Source organism: Falco naumanni, chromosome 4, assembly GCF_017639655.2.
Source record: "Falco naumanni isolate bFalNau1 chromosome 4, bFalNau1.pat, whole genome shotgun sequence".
In the NCBI taxonomy this organism is placed as follows: Eukaryota; Metazoa; Chordata; class Aves; order Falconiformes; family Falconidae; genus Falco; species Falco naumanni.
This window is the reverse complement of record NC_054057.1, coordinates 7,489,856-7,511,523: the sequence shown is the minus strand read 5'-3', so window position 1 is coordinate 7,511,523 and position 21,668 is coordinate 7,489,856. Positions and strand designations below refer to the sequence as shown.

The window sequence follows — 21,668 nt, the reverse complement described above, 5'->3', positions numbered from 1 at the left end:
ATAACATAGGTCTATCAGTAAGCAGCTTGTACATGTCCTTGGACTGTCCTGAGGTGTCCAGGCAAGATCAGTAAGGGAAGTGAGACTAGCAAAAGGAGCAGCTGGAGTTTTGAAGGTAGATCTGGAACCTTGTTCATCTCCAGAATTGCATGCTGATTTATCTAGTTCACGTCTCTAAAATAAGAAAATAACAAACTCACATTTGACATTTCATGCTTCAGGTATGTTCACAAGTTAAAAATATTTTTTTAAATCAACAGTAACTGATGTGTATATATTTAAGATAAGAAAACATTTTTGCTTTTATAAGTCAGTAAAAAGCTTATTTTTCAGATAGATGTTCCTGAATTAACCTGATACCCAAAAACATACTCAAGGCTGTCATGGTCCCAGACAGAATTGTACGATAGGAGTAAAAATTGTAGACACCAAAAGAGAAGCTGTATTTTCAAAAAATAAGTTGATTTCTACAGTAGAATTCTAGATCTTGGGGTGTGGGAGAGGTGAGTTCCTACTGCCTCCCCTCCTCCCCCAAACTAATGCCATTCACAAAGTATAGCAGGACATTCCGCTCTAAACCTGAACTTCAGTTCACAGTCCTTTGCTGATACTTTCATATTTAGGTCAAAGGATTATGCTAATGCAAAATTCACAGCAGAGAAATTAAATACAGGGAGGAATTTTAACATGCGACAATGCAGCTCACCATGTCCTCTGCCTCCCTGACAGAATGAACAGCTAATATCAGTGCTTAAAAGTGCCTGCAGTGTCACTCATCTGCAGCAGAGGTTGGAATTTCCTGATTTCTTTACACTTACAGCCATATATGCTATCAGGCTGCCTTCTTACGCATAATGCTCATATGGGTTTGATTATAATTATAGATGATAATGTCCAGCTTCTAAGTAACATTTTTCAGCAGTGGATTTCAAAGCATATCACAAAGGCAGCCAGCATTTTTATTATCTTTTTATATGTGGGAGAACAGATTCAGAATAGGAAAGTGACTTATACCAGCTCTCTTCACCCACCAGCACAGAGCCCAAAATAGCACATAGCCCATAAAGCAAAGTTTTACAGTAGCAGCTAATCTGTTATCAATAGTTGTTAAAAATCACAAAGACACTCGGATATTGGAAAAAGTTAAATTTTTGCTCTGCTCTGACAGCAAGAAAAGTATTTGTGTGTCTCTGCTGAACTAATGTAAGAGAGTGCCCAGCTATGGGCAATAGCATCTTTTAACCAGCAGATTGACTACCTAACAGGGGTCTCCAACCCACTCCCTCTAAAAGTAAATTGGAAGAGAAAATGGGAAGTTTTAGCAGTGCAGAAAGATGAAGTCTGGGAAAAAAACCAGGCAGAAGAAGCAAAAGAAAAAACAATATGATCTGCAACACCAAAGGGCGATACGGATCATAAGATAACTGAGAAATTGATTCAGCCATGAGACCATCCAATAAGGCATATTTCCCTGACAGGTGGAGTCAAAAGGAGACCACCAATTTCAAACCCTTCGCTGGGGAGTTCCTCTCAGCCCCAGGGCTGGCCACACTCTGGTGGGGCTTTGCCAAGACCATGGTTTGGTGCCGGAGCCTGTAACATACAATAATATCAGAGCAGATCACTAAAAAAACCCAATTCCCTCCATTACCTTTCATAAAACTGCCAGGATGCTCAAAATATGCTGTTTGGTTTTTTTTACAAAAAAACCACATAAAAGCATACAGAGTGTCAGTGGTGGGGCCACCTAGCACGTCCAGGCTCAGACAATGATTCTGAAGTGACCATCCTGGAATTGGTTCCTGGCTAAATGTGCCAGCAACTCAGATTTAGGGGACAGCTGCCCACCAGGCAGCAAGGGCCATCCGGTCCTGGTCCAAGACACCAATGGGTTACACAAAACCATCCACATCTGGCCTCGTGAAAGTAAAGGAAAAGCAATGCTAGGCTGAAAAAAATAAAGATAAAAATATCTCACATAAAATACTTGTAGAAAGAAACAGATAGAGTGAATTATACAAGTGGGAGGGGGCATCTATTGCATGTAGTACTAGACAGGGAGGAATTAGGAGTGGGGTCTCTCTAAATGCCACTGGCATAGCCCATCCTCCCAGAGATTCAGGTACCAGAGCAGTGGGCTGAGAACACTGGCTCTGATCTGAAATCTGATGACATCAATGGAAGCGTTTCCTCTGGCATCAGGAGATTTTGGATCACACCCAATATCAACAGCAGCTTTGAACTGAACAAACTTTCAGCATTACACAGATCTTCCTTGGGCTTTTTCTTTTCCAGTTTTATTTAACACAGAATGACAGTCCCTTTTGCAAATTAAACAGCTGGGGAACAAATTAGCCAGATCTACTTACAGTATAGGAAATTAAGAATGTGAGTTAGATTTTTGCAGTATCAGTGAGAAAGCTGTGGAAGTTCCTGAATTAAATTAAGATTAAAATTCACTCAGTGAGATGGGCTCACTGGTTTGTTCAGTGTGGTCACACCTCCCAGATAGTGGGAATACAGAGCACGGACCAGCATGCCTCGCAAATCTGCAGGGGGTTGTTCCAGTTGATATCACATACACACAGTAACCTTCCCCATAAGCCTAAACTAATTTAACTTAAGAGAATGTAGAAAAAGTCAGTTTAATAAAAAGGTAGAGGGAAAGGATAGGAAATCAGGCAGCTAAGAGTGAAAGGAGTGCTTGGTTTCACAGAGGAGTTGCATACAAAATTAGCATGCTCACATATATTTGGTGAAATACAAATATATAAACAATATCAACAGTGGGTTTTGTCTTAGATTTTTGTTTTTCTAGGTAGCTTCCTCCAGAATACTGATGCAACATCTTTGCTTCATCTATTAACACAGTCCTAGAAAACTCAGCACATCAGTAATCAAAATAAACAAGCTGAACCCTGCCCCCCCCCCCCCCCCAAAAAAAAAAAAAAAAAATATATCCCAAATCACACAAGCATAGCAGAAGGACCTGCAAGACAAAAGTTTGTAAGACATGAGCATGGCCACAGTCTGGAAGGGTTCCCCTCCTTTGCTGCTCCAGAAGTTTGTTCCCAAACGTATTCCCATACATAAATCAGTTCTCTACACCTTAAGATAGGTACATAAGAAATATGATGTGGATTTTGTTGTTCTTCCTTACATTTTCATTTCTTGGCCAACAGCAGGAACACAACATAAGGCAGCAGACTGACAAAAAGACAGATGCAGAGACATTCAGGAGTGAAGGTGAAATCAAGAATGTGAGGCAAGGAAATGTCAGGGATGGGGTAGAAATGAGAAATCTGTATGGGTAAGACAAAGTACTACTGGGCAAGCAAACTGCATCTGGAAAGGCAAATGTGATAAGAGACTCAGTAAAGAAAGAAAATACCAAGTGAAAAAGAAGACAGGACATGAAAAAAATAGCATAATATCACTTAAAAGTTGGCATAACATATACACAGAGCAGGGCTGAACTAAGGATTCAATACCAATGTTCATTCTGTCATTCACTGACTTTTTTTTGGCAAGCACTTAACGTCACAACCTTAATGAATGTCCTTTTAATGTTATTTTTGTGTGCTTACAGCACCTTATCTGAGAGGCTGAGACTTACCCATCACAATTGTAATTTTCAGATTTAAATGCTTCTGGAGCAACCAGAGCATAAAAGTGTGTCAAAACACCACTTTACATGCCCAGCTCACTCAGCTCTAAAATTATTTTCTTTGAAATCTTTTGGAAAAAAAAAATCACCTCTGAGAGAAGAACAAGCATGAAAAATTGCACCCCAATAAGTAATTTGGGGGGGCAAGGGGGCATTATAAACCAGTACAAAGGTAAATTAGAATGAGTCATGTCTGTGCCATCTAAACTGTGGGGTGCTCCCATAAATACGATGAATTTGCTAGTAATCCTCAGGGAAGTCTTCCCAACAACAGTTTTCACTTAAAAGATTTAAAAAGAATCTTCACAATGTAATCCATGGTTTGGAAGCCTTAGGACTTAGGAACTGCACTACATCCTTTTTTATGGATGGAATCCAAGCATGAGACATCTTGCCTAGCATCAGAGATCTGTGCTCAGTATAGTTAGATACATTAGTGGATATCTCTTTGCAGATCCCTTTAAAGGGTGCTGTGGATGAAAAACTACTGCAAATAATTGGGTGACAGACAACTTAAAGAACTGCCTCCAGTGGAAGCAGTTAAATCTTGCAAAAGATGCGGAGACCCTAAGTAGGCCATTTCATTAGGAGCAAACAACCTATTTTTGTGTCATATTTATTTATTTCAACTTATCTTTGTACGTTTGACAATGTAGACAAGAATTTCTAAAGTCACCTTATAAAACAGTCTTATATGATGGCCTCTGAGATCTTTTCTTGATATCACATGTGATCTGTTTCGCTTGATCTTCAGCATCTTAAACATACATTATTCACAATGCCGGTTGCAATAAGCATCAAGAGACTATTTTCTTCACCTAGAAGATGGAGATCACAGATCTCAAATGACAGAGCAGATGACAAATGTTCAGAACAGATGAGAGCACTGAGTAATGCATGATCTGCAGCCTCAGCACAAACAGCCTCTGGTAACCTTTGAGATTCTTCTTGTGAGCCCCCCGCTTTCACCAACGGCCAAGACTAGTCACCTAGTTATAGTCATTGGGCGACACTGTACTCATTGCTCTACAGAAACTGATGGAGCCAGAAGGGTAGCGCTAGTTTAGACTGTAATAACCTAAAATCTGTAGCTTCTCCTTCTGATTACTCTAAATCCTACCTTCATTTACTGTAAACATTCAATTAATAAGTGGATTCTAATGATTTTATTGCTACAATCCACATTCATTACTCTGGAAGAACGTCATACTTTCTAACTTTTTTATTTTTTTAAAAAAGCAAATATTTAGCCTTATTTAAAGGTTTATTTAAATAAAACCCTCCTTGTTTTAGTAATATAAACCAAGGCACTCGGTGCCACCAGCAGTAGGCATTCAGTGGACAAGCATCAGTTACTTACGTGAGGCGAGGGGTTTTCTTTGCTGCTTTTAATAAACCTCTGTGTTGTAGGCATCTCAGATTACTGCTAGAGGTTTGTGCCACATCTGCTGCTCATGAGATACAAGACAAGAATCTACAGTTAGCACTTTTGAAAGTGCTTTTATGTCATGCTTTTAATTTCATTTCTGCAAGCTTGGATAATTTTAAAATTGCTTCGTTTGAGCATTTTAGAATTGCTAAGTTTTGAGCAGCCAAAAGGGGAGATGCAAAATAACCCCATTCACTTCCCTTGCTATTAAAAGCAGCTCATTGGGATTGGCTGGAACAATTGACACTAAAAGAAGCATCTATAACTTAATGAAATATCAACAGTATTGCCCTAGTACCACACACAAATAGGTGGAATTCTTTGTGTCTTTCTCACTGTCAATTGTCTCCAAACTCTGCATTCTCCCAGGAAAGATTCATGGCTCAGGCTGATATGTTGCTGCCTCTGCAAAATCAAGACTCAGCCAAACAGCAGCAGCAGTAAATGTTATAATGTCCTATTCAATCCATTGTTCCAGATGTGACTTTCAGAGCCTAGCAGGACTGCTTATAAAACAATGTTATTAAAAAGCCATTTTGATCTTTCTCCATAATATTTGTATTTATTAGAGAAAGGAAAATAAGTACAAAACCCACTAGTGTTGTATTGAAGAGTGATAAATTAAAACCTCAAATACAGGAAATGAAAATACTCTGATCCTCCTAATATCAATGCCTCTGAGTATATATATGGAATAAATTTAGCCGTATATTTATATTTAAGCAATCCAAATGATAATTAAAGCTACCACATATGCTGGGTAGGGGAAGTAAGACAGTCATATCAAAATGAAAACAGAGTACCTTGGGTTTTCATTTCCTGCTTTTTTTTCTGGATTTCTATTTGTAAGCTTGAAGTTTCTTTGCTATACATTTTAGTTTTAACATCCGTGCATGAAAATAAATAGATAAAGCATATACATACATATGTATGCATATTCATGTGTTTTCTGCATCTCTGAAGCAAAGCATATAGAGAGTACTAACAATGCTGCTTCTTTCCCAGAAAGAGGTGTAAGTTCCAAGAATCTGGTCGTATCTCAAGGATGACATATTTCAGTCTCCCAGGTGAAAGGAGGTAAGGAGGTAGCCAGCTGGCTCATGTGAAGTTAAATCTCCCATGCCAGCTGGACAAGAATGAGTATCACTGTTAACTTTGGAGGCTGCTACCTGCCTACTAACTACAGGAAGACCAGAAGAGTTAAGCAGCAAAATCTACATGCAAACAATTTTCCATTCCATATGGAGTTGTCATTATCCCTCTGAGTATAATTAGGTTTGCCAGATTTACAGTGCTGTATGCAGCAATACACGGAATCAGACTGCTCAGCTCCTTGCCACTCATGCAGCATTTCCAAGTCAGGCCTCGTTACCCTCCTGGCAGTGAGTGATGAGGGGAAGAAGGCACATTAGAACTCCTCCTGGTCCTAGAGGGAAGCTGACAAAACTCTTGAAAGAAGAAAGGAACGAGGCGCTCAGCAAAAGTGAAATATGGACATGCTTCTAACCCTTCTGCATCCTAAAACCCAGGTAACTGGTTATAGTCTTTCAGTCCAGGAACAGCCAGTGTATCGGTCTGGGTACAGCCACAAGGTATGACTTAACTTATAACCACCACTTTCATTGACTCTCAGCTGCTGAACTTGATGGAATATACAGAATATTTAATTTCTTTCATTTTTCTGTTTCACTAACTTAGTATAATCATTACCACGTTTTTGCAACGTTGCCAAATACACCTTAACATGCCACTTGGTTTGAAACCCCTGAGGCAGAGGCTGTGGCTGGACTCAAATTGTAAGGTGTCACGGACTGTTAAATTGATGATGTGTGTTTAAATTTTATAGACCAAGAAACTAAAGGGCAGAGTCTGACTCACGCTTATCCAGCAGATCCGTGGCAGGGATGAGAACAGAGCTTGCATGCCTTGACCTCCATCTTGCACATAAGCCAGATGCAGTGTCTCTTGATTTAACCTGTACATTTAGCGAGGAGACGGTAGCTAGAGTTATGGTACCCCGGCTAACCAAGACCAGTAACACAGCAGGTATTTGGAGCAGCTCTTTCCACAGTTCTGTATGAAATGCTAAGAATAAGTATAATCTCCTAGGAGAAAGTTTAACTTGTTTAACTTGTTTAAATTAAATCATCGTAATTCTAAGTCTTCATTCCAGATGAAAACAGACACACACACACACCCAAAATCACCAAAAAGGCCACCTGAATGTTACTGTATTCTGTACCTCCATCTGACCCCAGAAACACAAAGGAAAAAAAAGAAAATACACTGACCAAGGCAGATTTTAAACTATATCACACATAGCCAGCAATAACATAGAGAACTCCTTCACCCAAGATTTCAGCCATATTTCTCATCCATGAAAATGGGAACATCTGTCTAAATCATGTCAAGCTACTTACTGTTGTGAATATAGTAAGTTGTGCTCATGACGCAATGGGGCGATATCAAAAATGCTGAGAACGTAAGCGAGATAAATACAAGAAAATTAATAAAATAATTCATGAAGTAAGCACGTCTATTCCAGACTTTGCAGCCTACAGTCCTGAGACTTGGTGGTCAAGAACACAACCAAAGTGCACTGCATCTCTTCCTGCCTGTCCATTAGGGCTTGCTTCCCTTTCAGCTAGGAAAGAAAATGCAACCTTAGGTCTCCTTGTACAGACAAAGTCTTAGCATGTAACAAGAATTGCTACCAAAGACTCAGAGTTCACTAGCTGGAAAAACCTGGTCACACAGATTGCAATGACCATGAACCGTAAGTACAGACATAAAAAAGATAAATGCAATCCTATAACACATCACGCATGGTATAAGAAGTCAGAGTACTGTATATTACATCTGTAAGCCCTTATCTAGAATTAAGCTTACAAATTCCAATTACCTGTTTTCATGATGAATTAAGACTACTGCATGTCAGAGAAAGGCTAAGATGATCAGAGGAATTAAGGTTATCTTACATGAAAGGCACCAAATTCACTAAAAACAGAAAAGTGGCAGAGAGAATTCTGGACCACTGCATATGAATACACCAGGGTATCAGCCTTGGAGGGAGAGAAGAGCTGTTGAAGTGCAGCGCAGACTGAAGAGACAATGCATATAAAGGCCATAAGTAAGCATAGACTGGACCCTCCATAAGACAAGTGTGTTTCTAAACTACCCTGCTCATCCAGGTAAAAGGAGCAAACATCCTAACCAATTTTAACAAAGCTGGTACATTTGTAAATAGTAAATTGTAAATTTGTAAATATGACAATACGCTTAGCACAGCAGCTTGGATTTGATGGTCTATGAAATCCTTTTCACTTCTGTCATCACATTTTTTGCAAAGTGATTACCCTTGTGATTGAATTAGGAAAATTCATATATCACTACAACAGCAAAACCCATCACGGGCTGATGCTGAACAAATCAGGTAGTCTTAGTAAATTTAAACTTTTTTATTGGGAGGAGGAGGGAGTGCTTTTTTGTTTGTGTGGAGTTTTTTCATAGGAATTTGGGGGTTGGTTTTTTGGTTGGTTAGTTGGGATTTTGGTTTGGGGTAGGTTCTTTTTCTGTGGTTGCTTGGGGTGGGTTTGGGTTTGTTTTTTTGTTGTTCGAGGTTTTTTTGTTTGGGTGTTTTTTGGTTTTGGTTTGTAGGGGGTTTTTTTCTCCTAAGACCCACATCCCCAAACTCCAGTCCATAGCTTCTAGTGTGCTTTCTTTCCATATGGTTCAAAGGAAGATTGTGTACAAGACAAAAGAAACCAGAGTCCTTTGTAGCTGCTGTACTACACACAGCCCCAGAACCAACATGGAATGAGGAAGAAAGCATTCCTCATTGCTGCCTGGAGACATACGCTGGCCATGTCTATGACTCTTGCTGGTTTCATCCTCACATCATCAACAGCACTGCTGCTTGGGCTTCACTCACTAAGTTGCAGAGGAGCATTGATGTTGAGGTTTGAAATGCTCTTGTTGCTGTGACCACCATCACAGAGACAGTCATTTTGTCAAGAGGAAAGTTTGAGATCACTTGCTTCTTACAGACACTGCTTCCTATAGACAGCACCTCAGATCACAGAAAGCCTCAGGCATCCACTTACCTTACCAGACCAGCAAGAATTTTTGGATTTTACAATACCTTCAAGTAGCTAAATAAATCATTGTGATTGATTAGCTAATGTATTTGTCCCTGAGAAAGCAATTTCAGAATTAAACTGAACCAAAGACTAAGCCCACATGACTGGACAGAGGTGCTACGTCCCTCAGCTTTCTTGCATCCAACACAGACATGTAGGGGTTTTGTGGGTTTTTTTGTTTTCTTTTAAATAGAGGGTTGAATACGAAACCATCCATAATCTCCAGTTTCTTATCAGGATGCAGAATTCCTTCCTGGGATAAAGTCTCATACGCTTTTAAATGTAAAGATGATGAGTATTTTTATGGTGAATCAGTAAGGAGGAAGAGCATCCTCCAGAACACAAAGTGGTCAAAATTATTTAAGTGATAACTCCCCCCAAAAAAAACACATAGGTGGATTGAAAGGTTCTTATTCTACCTTGATCAACCAACAAAGAGCTTGTGTGTCCAAACCCTTTATTTCTTTTAACTATAAAAAAGTTGATTCTTAAAAAATACTGTTTCTTCTCAAACTTTACCAGGCTGATAAACTATACTCCTTGGTGTCTGACCCAATCTGACTTATTTCTCCCAAGGAAAGTTGGAGGACAGCAGAATCATTTAACTGTTTGAGTTCGTGTATAACAACATCAGCCATCTGCCTTTGGAGTGGCGTAACACAAGATGTGAGTGCAAATTGAAGACGAGAAATTTGTCACCACAGTAGAAACAATTTCATTCCAGATAACAGGGGTGATATATACCTATTCCTCATATTTTAGTTCTCCTTGCTTTGCTTTATTTATGTGCCATAAAGCTGTAATTCACCAGTGAAGAATGAAACACTTTATTGAACATCTACACAGTATTTACAGTCCCTGCATCAGATGCCACTTTTTCATCATCATAATGGGACATATTAGGAATCCCAGAGCTACGCAGATTTATGGACTTCGGGACTGCATTGGTAAAAATACAGAGCACCATGAGAAGGCTCTTGCAATGAGCTCAATCTAGTAAACTTCCATATTAATTAGAAATCTCGGGAGGGTTTATGGAAAACAAGTTAGTGGGAACACCATTCTTTGTCATCCATCATTCCTGTAGAAACAGTAATAATGTAGGAAGAAAAAAAATAAAATTAATATAAACACAATGTCTGACAAAGGAATTTTGAAATGCTGTAATCCTTTCAACTTCTAGGTTTTACCAGAAGTGTCTCCCAGAATTTATGATCAAACCACCTTGTAGAGTGGGGGTTTTTTGGTTGGTTGGTTGGGTTTTCTTGGTTTGTTCTCATTTGTTTTTTATGGCAATGACATTTCTAAGAGGAAGAACAATTTTAAATAAACAAATGCAAAGGAAAACATAATGCCTCAGGTTCAGGTCAAACTTCAAGCCAGTCTCTTGCAGGTATTTAGATATAATCTTACCCATATGCATGAACAGCCCCATTTAGGACAGCAGAGCCATTTGAGATGAGCCAGATTAAGCCCAGGCCTGTATCTCTGGGGCAACACAGCCTTAGCTACACTAGAAAAAACACTTGTAATTTTACAGTGGAGCCAGAGTCCTAAATACATCGGCTGCACCATGCTCAGTCCTGACAGACAGGAGCAAAGGCAAAGAATGCCTCCAAACACAGCTGGCAAGCCACCACAAACACATAGGCGACTGCTCACAGTAGGTGGTTTTAGCCAATGCTGGGTGAAACCACCAGGGTTTAAAAATACAGTTGGAAATAAGAGTTTAGGAATCATCACCCAAATTTATAAGACATTAATTGAATCAATTCAATTAATTGAATCACCAGGAAATTAATTTGTATGCTCTGCTACTAAAATTATTGGCACTGCTTTTTATCCCTTTGTTTTTGTTCAAAAGGACAATCCTAAAAAAAAATATTTCATGTCATGTCAGTTCTGTCAGAAGCCATTTGCTCAGATGAAAACTGTTAGTTTTACTCGTATTAAATGTCAAGACTCACATAACATGAGAATGTAAATATTATGTGGATGTTTCTTAAAGTAACTACATCTATGCATATCTAAGTGGAATTGCTTCATGAGCAAATATCTTAGCTGTTTGACTTTGCCGGTTGGGTACCAGACAGTGCCATTTTGGTATATCTACCCACTATCAAAACAAGTAAGAGGAGTGAAAAGAAGCAAAGAAGTTAGCAAATTAATAACCTTTTCTCCAGACCCAAGCTCCATGCGTTTGGACTCTTTCCAGGGCAGCAGATTAAGACAGGCAGCACATGTCAAGAGCGCCTGAAGCAAAATAGAAATGTTTTTTTTTTTTTTACCTAGAGCCATCTCAGCACATCGTCAGTAGTGAGAAACAACTGCCTGGCTAGCCCAGTTTGCCTCACTTCTGTGGAAAGACTAATGATGGCATAACAAAAAGCTTAATCACTTATTAAAGCATGAGGTTATTTATTTCCTTTTACCATGAGACCACTGCGAGACAAAAAGCAAGCTGTGACAAAATAGAGGCAGAATGAACAACAATAGATCAACTCAGAGATTTAAATATTTCAAAGTTATGTGCATCACGTATGGCGACATCATCGCAGATAAACTGGATTGTAAAATCCAACTCAGTTATTCAAGACTTGCTTACTCAGCCCATTCACAGAGAAATGCTTTCCTAAGGAATTACACCACGGTTTGCTTCTTTGGTTTCCTAGGTGGGATACTGAGAGCAGAAGGTGCTTCGTAGAATTAAGTATCAAGGAACTTTATCCAGAAGATTACAAAAAAGGGTATAGAGAAAGACGACACAGAAAGGCAAGTCTTGACTGCCTCTCAAGAAAGAACTCACGGGTAGGACCATCATGAAATTTGGTTGCACAGCTCAGGAATTTTCACAATTAAAGAGAAGGAAAATGATCAGTTAAGCAGTGATTAACTATGATTGTTGTGGTACTGCTAAAGAAAAAATAGAACATAAACAACAGCTACCTAATTTACATCTGTTTTCCTGGGAAAATCTCTAGTCACAGATGGGACCTTTGGCAATTAGGTTAATCTCAGCTTCAAGATTCTTAATTCTCAAAACTGAAACATGTTTTAGGTTACATATTAGGTAAATAAACCTTGGAGACAGGGAATGAAATCTCACCAATCTGTGGAAAGCCTTTTCATTTACCATGGGGGAAACCTAATAAACTATAAATGGCAAATACCTGTGGTTGTATCCAAGTCCTATGATATCAGATAAACAAAAGCGTATCTGAATTTTTGGGAGAGACAGTCATCCATTAATATGCTTATTAAACTCCAGTCAAGTCTTATTATTTGTCCAAAATCTCAGTTTGATCTGCAAACCCCTCTACAGGGCCACATTTAAAGCAAATTTAACTTACACAGCGTTTGCCACTGTTAAAGTTACAATCACTTTTCAAGTTTTACTTAACACGCGATCTTAAAATTTTAATTCCGTTTTCTTGTGGAATTTCATCATTTCAGTCATGATCATGTGGTCATGATGAGGTCATCACTGCTGGAAAGGAACAGGTTTGTTGTCAGTCTTCACATCACATTGCAGAATCTACTGTTCCTGGGCTTTCTTACCTGCCTGCTGCCGCTTCCTTGCACAAGAAAACAGGATATTCATCTTCAGCTCATGAATAAGTAGTCTGCTAGTGCCAGACAGAGTAATTTGTCAGTATTCCTGTAGCAGTAAATTCTCAGAGCTCCTCTTTCAATGTTAAACAGGAGGTATCCCTGAAATATCCTTCAGATTCATCAAATTTAATAAGAGTTGATACTGTTTCAAATAAAGGCTTATTCCTTCTGCTCTTAAACCTCTCAAACTCTTAAAACTTAATTACTTCTTAAAGGGTTCTCTGAATTTAAATGACCTTTCAAGATGGCATCATATCTTACAAATAGTCTTTAGAGAGATAGTTCTAAGTCCCTCACGGAAGTTTGGAAAGCATTGCCAGATCAATTCATTCCACAAAATACACACTCAAATGACTTTTTATATTAGTAACTAGCTGTGGCATCATATAACCCTGCCGTGTTGTACCTAACTCATCTCACTATTCACATAAGGAGGAAACAGAAGTACTTTGTGACAGTTTCTATTAAGATACGTTTACGACACTGGTCCAAAACAGGAAGTAAACCCTGATTGGAAGTGTGCTTAATTGTTTGCTTCAGTCCACTGCAGTCAAAAGAACACAAACAGGTGCTTTAAGTGCTTTCCCAAATACATATGGACTGTTAGCTAAAGCTTAGGGATGACTCAAGAGCAATATAGTCATTACCAAGCAAAGTTGATCGTGGTTTGAGTGTTTCACCCTGACTGGACAGTACTCAGTACAAAATAATTAACCGCACTTGACAGATGCCTTCGAAAACAAGCAGTAATTTTTGTCATTATTCACGTATCTTTGTCAGTGTCTGAGCTTTCAAAGCACAAACGTGAAGGCTCTTCAACAACTGCAATATTAGAAAAAAAGAGCAGCAAGGGGGGAAAGGCACTTCACTGCACCCGCAGCTCTTTTCGTGCCTCAGTTTCTCAGGCTTTTCGGTTGTCCATTCCAACTGGGAGACAATTCTGGGAGAAACAAGAGCAAACGAGGATGGAAGCTTGACAAGTTTTGTCAGAGTATGCAGGTATGAAACTGTAACACAAAGCTAACAGGCTGAAAGCACAGGACTTTGCCAGCAGCCAGCCAAGGCTCTGAAACAAATCCCCATAGGAATCAAGGATTATCACAAACAGCATCAATTCTCACTCCAAACGCACTCACAGCGTCTATCTTGCTTCCCATAAGCAGAAAACAACCCTATCAAAACAAAGCACTCTTACTAAGTATCTAATTCTTCACACAGGGAAGGAATGAGGCAAATTTGACGGATGCTAGTCACCTCACGTACCATGAACTTGCAAGGTACTCATACTTCACAATGAAAGCAGAATGAAAACCTACATAAAATAGAATGGCATACAAGAGCAGGGCAGGAGGGAGACTGTGACAAGGATATCATTACTGGGAGAGCAGGATACAAAAAAAGCTACCAAAGACATGCTGCTGCAGCTGAATTATGTAGAGCTCTGAAAAAGAATGAGCTCAAATTTAACACGCTGATCGATTCCCTGTTTCTGTTTCCCCACTTATGACGTAATCGTTAACCAGCTACTTTTACAGTGAGAAAAACTGATTTCTGATTAATCATGAATACAGTCCAGAAATAGTTCTCTGCAAATATTCTTTTGAGCAAACACTTCACTCCCACAGCTTTTCACAAAGAGCTCCACAGCAGATAAAATAAGTCCAAACATGATCTAAGCAAAACTCTATTTAGCAATTGTCAAAACACTAGGGAGTAAATTTCCTCATTATTCATTTGGCTTTGCTGGTGTCTTTGCACTCAGGGCACAGATGAGAACCCTCTGCTTCAGGAAGTACAGGGAAAGATTTCTAGCTGGCCTGGAAACCTCTTCCTCACCTTGGCACTAGGTACCTCTGAATTTCAGGGCCAGAATTGTCTCTGGCAGTTCTCGAGGGGCAGGGAGAGACACTGCAAGCCAACGAATGGCTTTTGAAGCAAGACCAGAGCTCCTGCAAAAGCCATTTCCTTGCCTACAATCATCCTTTCATCTCAGGCCATTTGTCTGATGGAAGCTGCCTGACCTATCACTACTAAATAACATTACAGGGGCAGTTCCGTTCAGTTACACTTAAAGGTTTCAGCTTGACTCTAGATTAAAATCACTCTTTTGGAAGGATTCATGGACAAAACTAGGAATGGCAGTCACATGCTCGGAGCACGTAAATGCGTTGCCCTTTGAGGTAAAATCATAGCTCCTTGGTTCAAGAGGCTCCGCCACTACACCAATGTTAACACTCATTGCTCTAATTGCATGTTCAGATAAAACCCCTAGTCTGCAAATACAATGCCAACATGTTATATGTGTTTAAAAACAACAACAAAGTCCACTGACTGAAAGATCTGAGGATTTGCCTGGAGGCTTGTGTATAACAGCCACTTTGAACAATTCTAATTTTAACCAATATGCTATAAAAACAAAATGCACAGCAATTCATACACTTGTCACTGGCACCAATTTAAACCACACTGTGGAATAAGCTATTTAAACGGGCTTGTTGACCTACTTTTTAATCCTAGCTTTTGGGGAAGAAAAGAAGTAGTAACTTAGAAGGTTGTTATTTCCTATAAATCATATTTCTGTATGATTCTTACCACACAGTATTTCATTTTATGAGGATGTTTTTTTCCACTGAATGCAGGTACAGATGAAGCTGCAAAACGTTAGGCTATGGAAAAGTATTTTAATTCATTATTACCTTGAAGTGACCCTCATTGTCTGACACTTTGGAAATAATTTTGCCTACAATCAGTCTTTTCTCTGTCCTCTCAGTTACTTACATTTGAAAAGAAAGAGACCATCTTAAACATTAAAAGGAGCTTGACATACAAAAAGGAGGGATAAAGGGACTTTGTTTAATTTAGTTCTTTCTCATAAAAATTCTTTCCTCAAGGTCATTCCAAACAATTATTCAGTTCTCTTTAATGTTTGTTCCAAGCATGTATTTTTAGGTTCTCCACTGTTCTATTACACACTGTACATGTAAGCTCCATTCCAAAATATTTTTCTTAGAACAACAGTTGTTCTATATATTTCTCAACAGTATCCAAGTTATAGAAGTGAACTAAAATAGGTAAAAAAAAAAAATCTACAGTGCAGTTCTCACCGGTACCTATACGTTTACACATGGAAGCTGATGAACGAAGTTAACAGAAAAACTTATGGGTAAAAGTAAGCATTTGCATTTTTACAGGTATATGATTAGATATTGAGTGCAAAAGTGGGTCTCCGGCTCAGCTTTTGTGCCACAGAAGTAAAAGGTACAAAAGAATAAAAATATAACAGGTTTCTGATAAAAGCAAGCTGTACAGCTGGCACATCTCCCTGGCTTCTGTGGACTTCTGTCAGCAGGCAACTGGACAATAAAGTCCATCCACAAGCTGGATACACATGAATAACATACACAAAATTATCATGTTTATGACTTGATTTGATGTACAAAAGAGACCATAACACAGCTGGGAGCTAGAAAAAATGGCTTTGAACTGTGTATTCTGTTAGGCATGTAACTGTGCAAGCTGGACTCTGCCATGAGCTAACTGACCATGCTTTCGGATGTTCTTCCACTGCTGTGTTCAAGAGACAAGACAGAAAGTGTGCAAAGGGACCTGCCAGAGTAGAATAATCCTTTTCCTTTGAGGGACAGGCAGAAAGAGAAGGAATGGGGGTGGGGTGGGGCGAAGAAAGTGGAGGTGAAAGAAATTTAATTATTCTGGTGTCATGCACACCAGACATAACCATTAACACCTTTATACAAGAGGCCACTGGAACTGTGCACATCCTTAGGACAGAAGGCTTCATCTGAGTAATAACTAACACATTATCAACCTAATTTTTTTTAGAAACCTATCTTTGGTGAAGAAGGAACTTTCTTGCTTTCCCTGGGACATGTGAATTCCTTAGTGGTGTGCATGCTTGCACTTGACAGGAATAAAGAACTGTGAAGACAAGCTTCTTCCATGCAAGAATACAAGGATGGCATTTTTACATTTAATCATAGTGAAGTGACAGTAAAGGAATCAAACCAAGTAAGAGGTGCAGAAACTATAAGGTTCAATTAAAAAACAAGCCTTAAAACTAGGAAAAAACATCACAGCACAGAACAATTTATGTGAGAGCTGACAAGACAAGATAGGATGCAGAAAGTTTTCCCCTTTTTCTTTTGCAGAGTCTTTAAAGGAGGGAAAGAAAAAAGTGGCAATTAGTAGCACAGCAGCAGAAATTCTGTGAAAAAACGTATAAATAGTAAGGTGACTCCGTACAGAGTATGGAGAATGTAAGCCATCTCCATGTACGCGAAGAAGTCAAGAATTCATCACCTGAAAAGGTCAGAGAAGAGACAGTCCAGGGGCCAAACATGTCACTAAGGAGAACGGTACAATGTAACAAAAAGTCTGTGTTTGAAGAGGAGGCAGATGGGGCTGTATAAACAGTTGTAGACCGCACAATCACAAACCTACAGACCAAACAAGCCCCTCAACTTTAGCAGCAGGTAAATTATAATGGCATATCTAAAGAGAAGCTCACCAACCCAGTTTCCTTGCTATTTCATTGTCTGCAAAGCTTTAGTTAATGAAGTCCCAGGAACAACTTCTGCTCTTGAAGGAGAAGAGAAAAAAAAAAGAAGCAACATTATTCTAAGTCAGCTCCATTCCAGCTACTCATAGCCCAACATATCATCTCGCCAGGAGAATCTTCCCTGCCTGAATTATGGGGGGTTGTATTTGAATTTTTGCATGCTTGTGAGGTTAAAGTCATAAACAGAAACCTGACAGGAGAGACAAAACTGATCTCTTACATTTTAACAAATATACATGTAATTCTTCTGCACATCAGAAGTTAAGGGGGACAGTTTAAATGGATACAAACTGCATGCAAAAACAACTGAGATTACTTTTGAAGAACCTAGTAACAGTCAAGGACTGGCAAAACCTGTAAGTACTCTTTAGAAGAAGGATGGCAATGAGGATTAAAAGGAACACTCGGTGAACAGATTGATTTAAATTGTAGTTTTATTAGTATCTAACGTAGGGTGTCTTTCAGAAGGCTTTCAGATAATCAACTTGCTTTAAAATACCACATGTCAACATTTTAGTCAATATCTCTGGGCATCAATAAACCAAAGCAGAGACGGTTTTCTTTGCAGCAGGCAGTACTTCCACTTCAGTGTGGAGCACATGCAGAATCAGCAACTCTGGGGGCTTTCTTTCAGCATAAGGTGCCTCCAAGTGAACTCTGGCTACAGAGAAGAGGACTTCAACAAAACAACACAGGCTACCAAGGGTGGTGAAGAGAGGAGGGGTACAAAGGTACAAGGGAAGGTTTGCAATGCAGAATGTGAGGCTGCATCTCCTTCTCTCCCTGCTCTGTTAACTCTGCCCGTGTGACACATGCTCCACATCACCTACGTGGCTGCAGATCTGCCCCTTGTGCCAATATAATAAAGGAGAAAGCTGTGTGTGGTTGACAGTCCAAAATGTGTGGGATTTTCCAGCAGAGTCATGTCTAGTGAACACAAGAACTTATAAGCCTGAAACCTAAAACTGACTCCTCGAGGCCCTCGAGTGTCTGCAAGATTTCTCCCTTGGAGTCCTTCAGGGGACTTCCCTCAGCCAAGGCTCAAAGGAAAACACAATGTACATGAGAGACAAAAGTCCATGAGAGAGTCAGGCCTTTGACTTGCACAGTTGAGAGAAAGGTTTGACTCTGCAAAATGCTTGTGCTTGTTTTAACACACACAGGATATCCACAGGTATTCACCTCAGTCAGATGCTTATCACACCTTTGCCAGCAGAAGTGCCCAACACCACATATACTTACCAGCTTTATATTTCTTTAAAATAAGGTTTGGGATCATGAAGTTACCATCTTTATTCCAAGGAACTCTCAGGACAAATTATCTTTACAGCTCTAATGGAATTGTTTACAGCCATAAAAACATTTCGTAATACAACGTACGAATGTTTAGAATACATATACATAGTGGTCTTGATACTAATTTTTCACAGCATTCTTTTGTTACGATTTTCCTAAAGTCTGAAGGTAGGCCCCAAAGCTAGTGGAGGATTTAAAAAAAAAAAAAAAAAAAAAAGGTAATCTTAAAGGCATTGACTTAAGCTAGCCAGGAGGAATCCGAACCTACAGCTATGGGACAGAAATTTGACACAACTCCGTCCAAATCCCCCACATACCCCAAACCAAAACCATAAAGCCAAACAAAAGCAACCTAGAGGTAGCAACAAAAGTGAAGGCAAAGGGTATCACACAAGTTGTGGCTTTGTCTAGAGGGTTTAGTGAGCCAAAGCTGTGCAGACCTGATGGGCATTTCTCCCATCAGGAAAGGGCATTACTTCAGAGGACGTCGTTTTGTCCCTAACCTATATCAAGAAGTACAAGTTAAGTTTTCCTGCTGAAATTAAGCGGCATACTACAAAGAACAAGGGGCCAGGTCACGACAGCTAACGTTTAGACATACGGGCAATAAGCCCAGACAGGAGCAGCCAGGTCCAAGAGAAATTTATAGCTGCTCCTCAGAGGTGATGAAAATCTGAGGTGGCACAGCAAGTAGGGACTGACTTCTTGCAGATACTGGTAGCCAAAAGAGCTAAATGAAATTACTACTGTCTTCCTCAGCAAAAAACTTTGTGACTTTCTGCAGGATCTGGCAAAATTATCAAAATGCAGATTTAAGACAGATATGGGATCTTTTCCAGAGGGCAAATAACAGCCTGAAGGGAGCTACCAGACCTTTCATGGCTATCAAGGCCAGAAGGTGAATGCATCATAGTGGTGAATGACAAACAGCGACTTATCCCTTCATTCAAACATATTTGGTTATCACCTAGAAGCTGGATAACACAAGAGACCTGTCCAGTAAGCCAGACAGCAAGAAACACTCATGCCATAGGGAGTCTTTCCCTTTAATAACCAGAATTACAAGCTGTCTCACAGAAATACATGTAATGAAAGTAGGAATTGGGTCTGGGATTCCTACTCTTGTGCAATCACATCCCTTCATCCTTATCCTTCAAAGCCAGCAATCAGAGGACCAGCTTTGAAGCCTGTGAGGGAAAGAGAGCAATAGTAGTTGTTTATTATGATAGAAAACCATTTAAAAAGGATTCAACCTCTACCATCTGTTACTTGGTTCCCAAGTAAGGGAGCTTCACCATTTCCCTTTACTCTGCTGTTTCCCCCCACCAGCCAGATGATATAAACATCCTCTCAAAGCTGACAAAATATAAACAACCAATTACTTTTCTTCCTGAAGACAAAATATTTTGTGATGACTATAATGGAAATCATTGGCACTGAGAACACAGGTGCAGAATCGGAAGATACATTTAAATCTAAGCTAACAAAATTTTCCAAAAAAGTTTTAAATACTGTGCTGATGCACCTCTAAACAGTAAGCTTTGTATGCAGTACAGACTTTAAATAAACAACTTATACCCATCACTTTGCATGTTCTTATTGCTGTACAGAGCATTTCTTTTTGGCAACTGTACCCAACCTACTTCCAAAAGAGAGCTAAAGCTGTGTTCCCAGTTCAGAGCAGCACAGTGTTGGTCAGAGAACTCTATCAGAATAGGAGAAAATACAGTTTATAATGTGAAAACAGGGAGAACCAGTGAAGTGCCATTTTAGAGCACTGGCTTTTAAGTTTGCGTATTTTTTGATCTATTTTACCTCTTGTTGTGGATGAAATCGATGGGCCTGCATGGTTTTTAAAAATCTAAAATAGACAAGTCTTTTTTTTATGACTTAAAAACATAATATAGCCTTTGCTGAACAGACTTATTGCTACGCACAAAGCATGCCAGTCAATTACATCAAAACAATTTCATTCAGGTCACTAAACATCAGTAGGTAGCACGATTTAGTGCCAGGAGTGTATTATACAAGAGCACAGCAATTTTGAGGTTTGGAATTGAAATGGAAATTGCAACATGGATGAATATTGACAGTAAGCACATACAGCAGCAAGGGAGCATCCTGCACTTAACCCAGGACCATGTGATCCACCCATTCCTAACAAGAAATCCTTCCCCCACATCATACAACACCACATTGTGTTTCCTTAATTCAAGTTAATTTCTAGCATTTGCATGCAAACTGTTTTGAAAGTGTAGGGTCACATGTATCAAAAAGTTAAAAAAATGAAGTTACTACACTTAATTTCATAGTTCCAGATTCATAAAAGCTATTTTATTCTCTTGCATCATTGAAGGCTTTTAACTAAAACTGAAATGAAACAATATCATGTATTCCTGGCCCCACTTTTTCTCTCTAAGGAAGAGCTAGAATTGGTGATGACTGATGTTTATTGATCCATCATTTCCAACATCTTTGAAATGCAAGTTTATCACACTGAAGATGAGATGTCTTATTTTGGCCATTGTTCATAAAGGCCCCTTTGATACCTATAAAAAAAAAAAAAAGATTTTGGCATTTTCTTAAAAAAAATAATATATACATCACCTTTTTGTAACTGCAAGCAATCACTTAATTAAAACTGCCTCTATATAAAACACAGTATGTTTCTGGAAACACTATGGCTCCTAAAAACAACTTTGAGAGTTCTACTTTAAAAAAAAAATTGTCCTGTTTCAATCAACCATCACTACTTATCTAATTCAAAGCCTGCATGCTCTACTGTGTTGACCAAGAGGCAGTAGAGAATTCAGCTACTTGCTTTCTATGTCCAGAGTGATTATTTATTTTTTACTATTCAAAAAACATATTAAAAAAAAAAAAGATGAGGGCTGTTTCTTAGCTATGATTACTACCTCTTGGCTCACATGCTCTGACAATCAGAAGTAT

The 21,668-nt window shown here is 39.1% G+C and overlaps 1 long non-coding RNA gene across 1 annotated transcript in view; it reads right to left on the bottom strand.

Annotated features, from left to right (window-relative positions):
* Positions 1-18,954: 18,954 nt before the first annotated feature.
* The window catches only part of LOC121087409, a 40,609-nt gene continuing 37,895 nt past the window's right edge, over positions 18,955-21,668 (bottom strand). Inside the window, exon 3 of the long non-coding RNA XR_005827597.1 lies at positions 18,955-21,268. This is a non-coding gene — a long non-coding RNA (uncharacterized LOC121087409). The remainder of the gene's footprint in view (positions 21,269-21,668) is intronic.